Here is a 12,830-nt window from a genome sequence, read left to right as displayed (position 1 = left end):
TTTGAAAAGTGTCTTCCTGTGTTGAGCTGAATGTGCATATTTAAGGGGGAAAAGCAATTTTGTGTATTGTTTTGGCCATGTGTAGCATGCAGTCTGCTGGCGGTGGGAATTTAGCAGATTAAAGTAAATGTTTGGTTTTGTGATCATATCTTGATGATATTTAGTGATATTTTCTGGACTTTTGTTTTCTAGAAATTAATTGGTTTAAAATTTTTCCATTATCCATAAAATAATTTATTTTGTATATGAACATGGGCAGAACCATTTTCTCCTTCTTATCTATGGAAAATATTCAGCTTTAAGGAGCGGGTATTTTTTTTTTTGCCAAGTTTTCTTTTTATTTATTTATTTATTTATTTATTTATTTATTATTATTATACTTTAAGTTGTAGGGTACATGTGCACAACGTGCAGGTTTGTTACATATGTATACTTGTGCCATGTTGGTGTGCTGCACCCATCAACTCGTCATTTACATCAGGTATAACTCCCAATGCAATCCCTCCCCCCTCCCCCCTCCCCATGATAGGCCCCGGTGTGTGATGTTCCCCTTCCTGAGTCCAAGTGATCTCATTGTTCAGTTCCCACCTATGAGTGAGAACATGCGGTGTTTGGTTTTCTGTTCTTGTGATAGTTTGCTAAGAATGATGGTTTCCAGCTGCATCCATGTCCCTACAAAGGACACAAACTCATCCTTTTTGATGGCTGCATAGTATTCCATGGTGTATATGTGCCACATTTTCTTAATCCAGTCTGTCACTGATGGACATTTGGGTTGATTCCAAGTCTTTGCTATTGTGAATAGTGCCGCAATAAACATACGTATGCATGTGTCTTTATAGCAGCATGATTTATAATCCTTTGGGTATATACCCAGTAATGGGATGGCTGGGTCATATGGTACATCTAGTTCTAGATCCTTGAGGAATCGCCATACTGTTTTCCATAATGGTTGAACTAGTTTACAATCCCACCAACAGTGTAAAAGTGTTCCTATTTCTCCACGTCCTCTCCAGCACCTGTTGTTTCCTGACTTTTTAATGATCGCCATTCTAACTGCTGTGAGATGGTATCTCATTGTGGTTTTGATTTGCATTTCTCTGATGGCCAGTGATGATGAGCATTTTTTCATGTGTCTGTTGGCTGTATGAATGTCTTCTTTTGAGAAATGTCTGTTCATCTCCTTTGCCCACTTTTTGATGGGGTTGTTTGTTTTTTTCTTGTAAATTTGAGTTCTTTGTAGGTTCTGGATATTAGCCCTTTGTCAGATGAGTAGATTGCAAAAATTTTCTCCCATTCTGTAGGTTGCCTGTTCACTCTGATGGTAGTTTCTTTTGCTGTGCAGAAGCTTTTTAGTTTAATTAGATCTCATTTGTCAATTTTGGCTTTTGCTGCCATTGCTTTTGGTGTTTTAGACATGAAGTCTTTGCCCATGCCTATGTCCTGAATGGTACTACCTAGGTTTTCCTCTAGGGTTTTTATGGTATTAGGTCTAACATTTAAGTCTCTAATCCATCTTGAATTAATTTTCATATAAGGAGTAAGGAAAGGATCCAGTTTCAGCTTTCTACTTATGGCTAGCCAATTTTCCCAGCACCATTTATTAAATAGGGAATCCTTTCCCCATTTCTTGTTTCTCTCAGGTTTGTCAAAGAGCAGATGGCTGTAGATGTGTGATATTATTTCTGAGGACTCTGTTCTGTTCCATTGGTCTATATCTCTGTTTTGGTACCAGTACCATGCTGTTTTGGTTACTGTAGCCTTGTAGTATAGTTTGAAGTCAGGTAGCGTGATGCCTCCAGCTTTGTTCTTTTGACTTAGGATTGTCTTGGAGATGCGGGCTCTTTTTTGGTTCCATATGAACTTTAAAGCAGTTTTTTCCAATTCTGTGAAGAAACTCATTGGTAGCTTGATGGGGATGGCATTGAATCTATAAATAACCTTGGGCAGTATGGCCATTTTCATGATATTGATTCTTCCTATCCATGAGCATGGTATGTTCTTCCATTTGTTTGTGTCCTCTTTTATTTCACTGAGCAGTGGTTTGTAGTTCTCCTTGAAGAGGTCCTTTACATCCCTTGTAAGTTGGATTCCTAGGTATTTTATTCTCTTTGAAGCAATTGTGAATGGAAGTTCATTCCTGATTTGGCTCTCTGTTTGTCTGTTACTGGTGTATAAGAATGCTTGTGATTTTTGCACATTAATTTTGTATCCTGAGACTTTGCTGAAGTTGCTTATCAGCTTAAGGAGATTTTGGGCTGAGACAATGGGGTTTTCTAAATATACAATCATGTCATCTGCAAACAGGGACAATTTGACTTCTTCTTTTCCTAACTGAACCAGGAAGAAGTTGAATCCCTGAATAGACCAATAGCAGGCTCTGAAATTGAGGCAATAATTAATAGCCTACCAACCAAAAAAAGTCCAGGACCAGATGGATTCACAGCTGAATTCTACCAGAGGTACAAGGAGGAGTTGGTACCATTCCTTCTGAAACTATTCCAATCAATAGAAAGAGAGGGAATCCTCCCTAACTCATTTTATGAGGCCAACATCATCCTGATACCAAAGCCTGGCAGAGACACAACAAAAAAAGAGAATTTTAGACCAATATCCCTGATGAACATCGATGCAAAAATCCTCAATAAAATACTGGCAAACCAGATTCAGCAACACATCAAAAAGCTTATCCACCATGATCAAGTGGGCTTCATCCCTGGGATGCAAGGCTGGTTCAACATTCGCAAATCAATAAACATAATCCAGCATATAAACAGAACCAAAGACAAGAACCACATGATTATCTCAATAGATGCAGAAAAGGCTTTTGACAAAATTCAACAGCCCTTCATGCTAAAAACGCTCAATAAATTCGGTATTGATGGAACGTACCTCAAAATAATAAGAGCTATTTATGACAAACCCACAGCCAATATCATACTGAATGGGCAAAAACTGGAAAAATTCCCTTTGAAAACTGGCACAAGACAGGGATGCCCTCTCTCACCACTCCTATTCAACATAGTGTTGGAAGTTCTGGCTAGGGCAATTAGGCAAGAGAAGGAGCGGGTATTTGAAAGGCATTTTGTATGAATATAGAAAAACAGCATTAAAGTGGCTTTTGAGTCACTCTTTTCCACTAAATGTAAATTGTAATATTTCTATGTTAGGCAAATGTGTCATTAAAAGAAAGTAGGCATCCATCTAGCTGATGTATTGCTGACCCTGGCTGCTAAGTGAAGCTCACACAGTCTTCTGCAAATGTGGGTACGGGGGACGGATGGGTATTAAGATGCCAAATGTGCTGTTCATGCTGAATTGTTTTCTAACCAGCCCATGCTACTTCTCTGCTATTTCTTTATCTTTTTCTTTGTCTGATACACCCCTCAATTTTACATTACTTTCCTGCTCTCTTTTCACAGTCCTGTTGCTTTGGTTCTTCATTTCTAGAATACCCACTTCATTTCTAGAAGGAAATCTGGTCAGAATGTATACTCTTCTACAGTAAAATGGTAAATGGTGTGCCTAGGAGTAGCATTTTATTCAAATTCATATGGCTAGACTTTATTATCTAAAATCTGAGATGTGCTAATTAGGGAACAGAGAATTTTAATCAAAAATCTAGTTGTCAGAAAACTCTAGGTTTGTTAAAAAATATATATGTAAATATAGGTACAGATATATCATACAGACTTTGAACTATCTTAGCATTGGGATTGTTTTATATGAGTCAGATCAGAACATAGGAAGAGTCACAACTGTCATTGATCATAATTTATGACCCTTTCTAGACTTTCTGAATGTTGTTATAGAAAGAAATGTCTTATATTGAGCTTGATTCTTTAGCATCATAGAAATTCATTCAGGAAAGTTTGATGAATAACAGAAGAAATCCTTATTCACTGGCCCAAAGCTTAGTTTATACTCAGTGCTGTTATAACATCTGCATGTGTGTCTGCATTAGTACTGTCAGTTTTCCATGGCAAAAAGAGACTCTTTAAAGATGGAAATTATTATAATAAGACTTTGTATTTTTATAAAGTACCTCTAATTGGTAGCATTCAAAATGAATTCATGTTGGTTAATAATGAGGCGTAAACTTTGCTGTATACGTGAATAGTTCATCATATTACACCAACAGGTGATTTTTACATCGATATCAACAGTGTTTCTTGAGATTGAGGAACTGTGGAAAGGATTTTAGTAGAAGGGTGGCGATTTGCGGCAGATGTGTATCTGCACCTCTGGTCTCACTGATTGTAGTGGAACAATAAAAGTGTAGCAACCGTCTGGGTGGCAAGATGGCTAAGGTCGGCTCCCGCCTGTGACAGTAAGAATGGAGGAGATTTGTTTGACGTCCTAGACTCCGGATTATAAGGAGACATGTCAAGCAGTAACTACGTGGCATGTGGCTGTGATGCGTGTGCAGCCAGCCTCCTGGTGTGGCCTTCCCAAAGACAGGGAAGCGTTCCATTCAAGTGTGTCTCAGCACTTGCATGACACAATGCCGCTGGATTTGACGTCAGTTCTGCCTTCAGGGAAAAGCCCTGATTTTCATAGGTAACCTAATCTGTAGGAAAAAAGAACATCAAAAAATATATATATATATAGCCACAAAAGTTCTTTCCACTCGTATGTGGATCTTTCCAGTTTTTTCAGACAGAACCCGAACGACAGCCTCGCAGTCACAGAATCTTCCAACACTGAAAGTTAAAGCTGATTTCTTCGTCATGGAGAAAAGCTTACAAACCTTTTCAGACTACTTTAGGACCAATTCTTGGAACCACATCTTCTTCCTGATTTAAATGTTTGGCTGTGTACCTCCAGCTAGAGCTATTAGAGTTTTTGCTGATTTGCTTGGCATATCTCCAGCAAAATAGTCCATTAAAATTCAAATCCTTTCCCAATAATTGAGACAATCAATTTACATTAAACAAGGCACAAATATAATTTTATGTACAATTTAAATTCTATAGAAAATAATCAGTATGCAATACAGAGGGACACTTATTTTGATGCAAAGAGATGTTTTTATAGTCTGCATTAAACAAATCTTTCATATTTTCAAAATAGTGCCCTCATTATCTTTGCATAGAGGAGCTCTATTGTGTTTTATTTTAATGTAGGAACAAGTGTGTGTCCGTGGCTGCATGTTTGATAAGCAATGTAACTTTCTCTCCGTGACATGTAAAGGGAAAGGCTTGAGATAGAATAAGGAAGGTACTTGCTTGCTATTTAACTTGGAATAATTCTTACAAAAAGGGCAAAGAGGATGCGTGGAGCTTTTATTGCCTTTGTACCAGCATTAATGAAATGGGCATCGTTTGTTCGTCTTCACCCTTTTAGGACAGACCAGGTAGTTGTTGCTCTGCCAGAGGTTGTGTTAGGTCCTAGGCAGATCACTTAATGGGACTTGGGAAGGATGCATAGGATGGGGGGCCATGTGCACGCACATAATTGTGTGCCGTAGTGCAGAAGGTTCCTGGGAAAGTTTTAAACCCCCAGCAAGTAACCTCGCAAGGCAGCTAGCCTCCACCAATGTGCCTGAATCCTCCACAGTTCTCATTTGTAAGCTCTGAATGAGACCGGTATTGTCGGTCAGGAAATTTAGAACGCTGGAGAAATATTATTAGGAGGAATATAGTAAAAATAATGACAAGATCGAAAACAAATCCTGTCAGAGCCCAAGAATAAATTTGGCTTCCGCTTGCTGTGTCTGTCTGTTTCCATAACGGTCCAGAATAGAAACTGGATGTTTAAAATCTCTCTCCTTTTCACATGCTCTCCTCCCCTCCTGTCTTCCTTCCTCTTCAGTATTAGTAGACTTACTATTTTTATTATTTTTTATTTATATTCCTAGTTTTCAATATTTGCCATTTGTGTGGATAACACATTAATTTTTAATGAAATATTTTCAGACTCTTGGAACTCTTGGAATAGCTGAATCATAAAAAAAAACTTGAAATGGATATAGATTCCAGGGCAGCACACAAACTGAATATTACACTTGTTTTAGTCTTCCCACTGACAAATGACAAATGGTTATTCGAAAGGATCATGTGTACTTAGATTTAAACTTCTTATGTTTCTATATGAGACTAGTTTGTATAATTTTTGTGGCACAGAAGGTAATTCAGACACCATTTTAATTAATAATTAAAATGAAAGAAACAGCAAAACAATATGTTAGGTAGTGAGCTCCAATAATTTTCTTTTTATCTAGAAATACTTATTTTTGACAAGCCACATTGCTAGTAAGGGAATTCAGATGTGATTTAGATTAAGTCTTAGGCTTAGCTTTATTTTAGTTCTGTTGTAGAACTAAAGTTGTTGTTTTTGTTTGTTTGCTTGCTTGTTTTGGGGGTTTTTTTTGTTTGTTTTTTTGAGATGGAGTCTCTTTCTGTTGCCCAGGCTGGATTGCAGTGGCATGATCTTGGCTCACTGCAGCCTTCACCTCCCGGGTTCAAACGAATCTTCTACCTCAGCCTCCTGAGTAGCTGGGACTACAGGCACACGCTGCCACGCCCAGCTGATTATATTTTAGTAGAAACGGTTTCACCATGTTGCCCAGGCTGGTCTCAGGCTGTTCTCAAACTCCTGAGCTCAGGCAGTCCGCCTGTCTCAGCCTCCCAAAATGCTAGGATTACAGGCGTGAGCCACCACGCCAGGCCAGTTCTAAAGATTTTAAAGTGGCATTTGTTTCTTTGGGTAATTTATTTCCGCCAATCAATAATTGTTGTTAGTGAAATTAAAGTTAATACTGGATATTATTTAATTTTATACTACATGCCTTTCCCAGAAATGCAACTTTGTAATCTACTTTGGAACTGTAAATTAGTAAGAATAGTTTCTTCTAAAAGTTTGTTGTTATAGCTAGCATGGACATTTAAGATATAACATCTTTTAGATCTTTTCTTATTCTCAAATTATAAGGATTTCAATTTCTATTTTATGTTGGTAAGTTATATCTTATTTTAATCATTTATATATGTGGTTACTTTTGTATTTTCTTCCTTTTAAATTAAAATTCCTAAAAAAGTTTACTTATCTCAAGTAAATTTACTTATTCTCAACATTAATAACAAATATATATTTTTCCAAATGTTATTTTCTAATGTATTTCTAAAGACTAATAAATGTTTAAGGAGCTCTGCCTGCCTTATATGACCCAAGTTATATAGAATGGCATTTTATAGAATCAGAAGAGACTTGAAAGATTATCTAGTCCAACTTAATCTCTCATCATCTACTCCCAGCCTCCATACCCATCCCCATCCCCAGCACCACATTTTATAGATAAGAAAACGGAAGCCCAAAGAATCCAGGTCATGACTCGAATCTGTTTTCTGACATCAGGTCTAGTGTTTCTACTATACCCACTCAATAACTTACATGCTTCCAGAAATAGGGAGGTGGACTAGTACTAATGATGAAAGGAAAATATAAAATGGACATAAATAATCAGATGTTTACCAGAAGCTATTTTGTCCAGTGACCTTGAGAACAGAAGTTGGATGGTTAATCGAAAGGTCAAAAAATACATGACAGGTGATGTATATGTGGGGCTAAGACATATTTTTTGTGTGTAAGGATCACCTGATTTGGCATGCCATGTCATTTGCCCTGGATAAACAACGCCCAAAATACATCTTTTATTGCACCCAATTTTGATTTCTCCAAACCAAATGAGGACGTGAAGACACTTGGGAAACAGCCTTCATGCAGAATTTCCTGTTTTAATGGCCTTGCCCACCAAGTCTTTTACATTTATTTCGGGCACACCTAATTGGACAAACTTTTTGTGTGTGGGGGGGTGGAAATTCAGCTCTGTTGAATGTTTCTAAATCATTCCACTGTGTTTTCATAGAATCAGCAACTCTTTTTTTTAACACTCATATTTCTGAATTCATCAACGATGGAATTACGTTTATGTAAGCAGCACACATAGGCTTGGGAAGAAACACGGCTGACTTTAGGAAGTAGAGCACAACTGGCGGGAACACGAGCACCCATTTATGCTGGAGAGCAGCAGTCATTGGCCATAGTACTGAGTGTGCCGTGGACATCTTTCATGTGTTTGACAGAGGGAAAAGGAAAGGGTTTGCTGTTGGATGATCAGGGTAAGTGGTGCTCCATTTGGAGAGCTTCTCCTGTCCTTTGGAAGGAACTACCTGAGTCAGACAAGTACAGATGTACAACATAAGAACTGGTTAAGAAGAATCTGCATTGCATTCTCCATGAACTGCCTTTCCTCCTTCTTTTTTTTAAGACAGGGTCTCACTCTCTTGCCCAGGCCAGAGTGCAGTGGCATTATCACTGCTTACTGCAGCCTTAACATCCTGGGCTCAATTGATCCTTCCACTTCAGCCTCCCGAGTAGCTGGGACTATAGGCATGTACCACCATGCCAGCTAATTTTTGTATTTTTTATAGAGACAGGGTCTCACTTTGTTGCCCAGGCTGGTCTCGAACTCCTGGGCTCAAGCCATCTGCCCACCTTGGCCTCCAATTGGGATTATAGGCATGAGCCACTGCACCTGACCAATTTTTTTCTTTGTGTCAGAGAAAGGCCAACTTGGAGGCAGAAGAAAGGGAACTTTATCTGTTCCCTTTCTGCTTTCTCTGTTCCTGGCTTAAGAACATCAGCCTCACCCCACCCAGAAGCTGGGCCAGTGGAGCTTTTATATACTGAGCAAACCATCCATAGCTACGTGGCAATAAAAGCAGTGGACACTGTTCAGCCTGGAGAATATACCTCATGTACGGGTTGTCAGGCGACCTGCTGCCCAGTTGGGGCTGCCTGGGGCTGCAGCCTGCTTTCTCAGATGGGGAGCTGATCTACTCCTTGCATAAAAGTCATGGAAGAACTACTTTCTTAGAAGACTGAATGGCTGAAAATACAAATAACTTCAAATGGGTTTGGGAAACTCTTGGATTAAGAACCCATGCTTGGCCAGGCACGGTGTCTCACGTCTGTAATCCCAGCACTTTGGGAGGCTGAGGCGGGCGGATCGCCTGAGTTCGAGTTCGAGACCAGCCTGGCCAACGTGGCAAAACTGTCTCTACTAAAAATACAAAAATGACCCAGGCACCGTGGCACGTGTCTGTAAGCCCAGCTACTCCCAAGGCTGAGACGGGAGAATCACTTGAATTCAGGAGGCAGAGGTTGCAGTGAGCCGAGATCACGCCACGGCACTCCAGTCTGGGAGACAGAGCAAGACTTCATCTCAAAAACAAAACAAAACCATGCCTCATTCTTAAAAGACATTATGAATGCATTAAGACTCATTGCTAAATGAGGAATACACAAATCAATAGGTAATGGACAACTATTCTCTCTCTAAATTGGGCGAATATAATCCTTCCACTTTTCCTTTTATTTTGGGGGGAGGAAGGGGATCTGAGCATCCATTCTATTTTTCTTCCTTAATTAGGTCTTAGTATCTATCAAGATGGTGATACATACACTGTCTTAAATAACTGCCTGCTTACTCCTTTGCTACACTGCTGTGACCCAAAGGGGTGGGGCAGCACTGTTGCAAATGTGTTTTATAGACAATCCGCCCTTCACAGATAGTCTTTGAAAAAAGGATTGCATGATATCTTAGTTTTGGGACATACTGCATAAGCTATCTACTTTTTAGAGAGTCAAAATGTACATTAGGATATTAAAAGCATTGATAAGTCTTCAGAATTATTAACTATTTTTAAAATTTAAGTTATAGTTAAAATAATATAAATAAAAATATTTGTAAACATTTAAAACTTTACAAGAAAGGTAAGAAGATATGGCGTGAAGAGCTTCAAACTTCCCTGGGGGGTGGTTGTTGGAGACATGTCACCTAAGTAAGCGTGTAAATGGCTCCCTGTGGCATTTCTTAGAGGAGCTAGTTTCTGTGTGGCCTTGTGATCATCTTTCACCCTTCCTGTCCCAGCCGTGGCTTTTATTTTGGCTTTATTTCCCTGATACCATAGTGTGTGGCAGGATTCCCGAGTCCTTGCTTCCTAACTCACGGGCCAGGGGAGCTGCTCGTGGCTGTAGCTGCTGCAGACGCCCGCATTGCTGAACAATGGGAGGTGCCATCCACAGGCGAAGCTTGAGGTGTGGCTCATCCAGGCTCCTGGGACCTTGTCAAGGCGCAGATTCAGAGAGAAACAGGTCCTCCAGGGCTTGGTCATGTCCGTTACTAAATCTGGCTGTAGCAAACAAGGAGAGTAAACATCTTTTCTTTATAGTTCATGGGCTCTGAAAAGGGATTTTCTGTTGTTCTGTTCTTCCTTCTCAGGAATCTAGAATCGTGTGTGAATAGAAGTAGAGAGGTGGTTGGTGTTTGTTCGTGTATTTGTTTTATTTATAGTTCTTTCACTACACATACATACATTCTTCAGATATGTATTGCGTTCTAACAATGGTAGCAGGGGTCTGTGGTAGGCTTCGGGGTTGAAAAGATATGTAACACTTAACCCTTGTCTCTGAGAATTCACAGTCCGGGTGCTCTTGCCTGGAAGACCTTTTCCTCCCCTGCCTAGAGACCTCTTATTGCCCAAGACCAGGTCAGCCGTCACCTCCAGTACAGCCTTCCTGAACGCCACTCTCTGTGTTACTCAGTACTTCATTCAGACAGCAGTTTGCTCAAACGTACAGGACATGATAATTATTCTTTGACTGTCCGACTTGTTTAGACTGTGAACTGCTGAAGGACAGGAACCATACTCTGGTCATCTTTGTATCTCTTGCCTGTAATTCAGATCCTGGCCCTTAGAAGGCATTTACTAAATGAATTTATAGTCCCTTTTTATCTTCTTTTTTAAAATCATCATATTTATATCATCCTTTTTATCTCCTAAAATTGTAGAAGGATAAAAACGAGACAAAAGCAGAACTTGATGTGTATGTGTAACATTTAAAAAATATTTTATAACCTCTCATGTATATCTTCACGTTTGGAAAACCTACTCAATATATGTGTGTCTAATTACTATTATTAAGTAATAAAAATCTATAGTTTTATTGTATAATGATGCACATCCAGTGGACACTCAATAAGTATTAATCACACTATTAACTATGCTTTGATCTCATTAGAACAGGAATGGCTCCCTTGCTCTAGTTAGGCTATTTAACAACTCGTTGTGTTATTAGTTGATCCTTGTTTTTCAAGGTTTGTAGGTCATGTTTAATGGAGCGACTTGCTAAGGTTGTTAGCAGTTACATCAATGACTCTGACTTCACAAATTTTATGATAGCCATTTGGAATGAATTACATATTTTCCAAGCTTTTGATTTCCGCAGCGGCTGATACATTAAAGAATAATTGGTAAGTTGCAAAATTTGTGACAGTTTTGTTTTTAAAAAATCAGCTAAATTTGGCTTTTTACATATTGCTAGTGATTTCTGTATCATAGATGAAGGAGATAGCATAGACTTGAGGCTGGGAAACACGTTTCTTCTTTCACATAGCCAGGCAGAACAGCCCTTGGAAGACGATCCTTGGAAACACATTATCATTTCTTATTCAAACCAAATATACTTAACTTCTGTATCTCTTCCACTTTAAAATCATTATTTTTGTGACCGATGTCTGGAAGTGCCCCAGTTTTTCCACATGGCCCTTAACACAGAGTGTTAGTGTTGCATTTCATAGTTCTCATTTTGAATTATGCCACTGTATTCACTAGCAGGGTTACCTCCTGTTAGGCCCGACTGGACCATGGAGTCCTGGACTCCTTTTGGCTTTTTGCCTAGAGTAGGGAGGCCTCAGTGACTGCAAATGTGGCAATTCAGACAGTCCCTTGGCCCTTTCCCCTTAAGTCCACACTCCCATCTTGGGATTCTGTCTTCTCCACTTCAATAAATGGCTCCAAGGAAGAGCTTGAAAATGTGTTTGGATCTGATTGCCAAATTTCTCACCAGAACTATTCTTTCAGGGTGGGATTTTTGAGGTTGGGTAGGGGCAGGGTTAAAAACATGAGCTTTCTCTAGAGGCCAACATTCCCTGATTCTAGGCAGTCAGTCATTCCTTTTCCCATGGTAAATGTCTCTGTTTTCTAGCTCTCAGAGCACTGTATTCACGGCATTCAGTGTCCTCTCATTAGATTGTGAGGTCGTCAGTGTGAACCATGTGTTATCAATCTCTGAGGTCCCAGTATATGAAACTGTATTGAATTAATGAATGATTCTGTAGGAACAGACGTTGTTTTCATTTAAAAGTTCTTAGATAGTGGTTAGGATTAATATAGGCTGATTCCATATGTGTCCTCAGTTCTTTCCAGCACGCCATTAGGGTTTGAACTCCCCTGGCTTCATTAGCTATTTTGCAACTCCTTTAAGCTACTGTATAGTTTGGTTCTTTTGAAACAGAAAACCAGCGAAAAATACAAAAGTGATTGAATACCTATTACATGATAGGAATTCTGCAGACCTTGGAGATAATGGAAGATGAATCAGTCACTGACTTCCAGGGATTCTCGTCTGGTGGGAAAGCAGGTATTCTAGCCTTGCCAGCCCCTGTTTTAGCAGAGATATGTGTGGACAGCATAGGGTATGTATGACCTGTTTGTTTTTGTTCGTTTGTTTTGTTATATAACCTGTTTTTTTGCTTGTTTGTTTGTTTAGAGACAGAGTCTTGCTCTGTTGCCCAGGCTAGGAATACAGTGGTGTGATCTTGGCTCACTGCAACCTCTGCCTCTCGGGTTCAAGCGATTCTCCTGCCTCAGCCTCCCGAGTAGCTGGGATTATAGGTGTGTGTCACCACACCTGGCGAATATTTGTATTTTTAGTAGAGATGGGGTTTCACCATGTTGGTCAGGCTGGTCTCGAACCCCTGACCT

At 39.5% G+C, this 12,830-nt stretch overlaps 1 protein-coding gene across 33 annotated transcripts in view; it reads left to right on the top strand.

Moving 5' to 3' along the window:
* SDCCAG8 (SHH signaling and ciliogenesis regulator SDCCAG8) overlaps positions 1-12,830 on the top strand; it is a 250,336-nt gene that overhangs the window by 187,862 nt on the left and 49,644 nt on the right. The window contains exon 17 of one of the 33 annotated variants that reach the window (XR_012432838.1): positions 12,409-12,486. The exons of the other annotated variants lie outside the window; for them this stretch is intronic. The gene's annotated coding sequence lies outside the window, so the exon portion shown is untranslated. The remainder of the gene's footprint in view (positions 1-12,408; positions 12,487-12,830) is intronic. 33 annotated transcript variants of the gene reach the window in all.

Source organism: Macaca fascicularis, chromosome 1, assembly GCF_037993035.2.
Source record: "Macaca fascicularis isolate 582-1 chromosome 1, T2T-MFA8v1.1".
NCBI lineage: Eukaryota > Metazoa > Chordata > Mammalia > Primates > Cercopithecidae > Macaca > Macaca fascicularis.
Note: the sequence above shows the minus strand (reverse complement) of the source record. Positions and strands in the feature narration are given on the sequence as shown.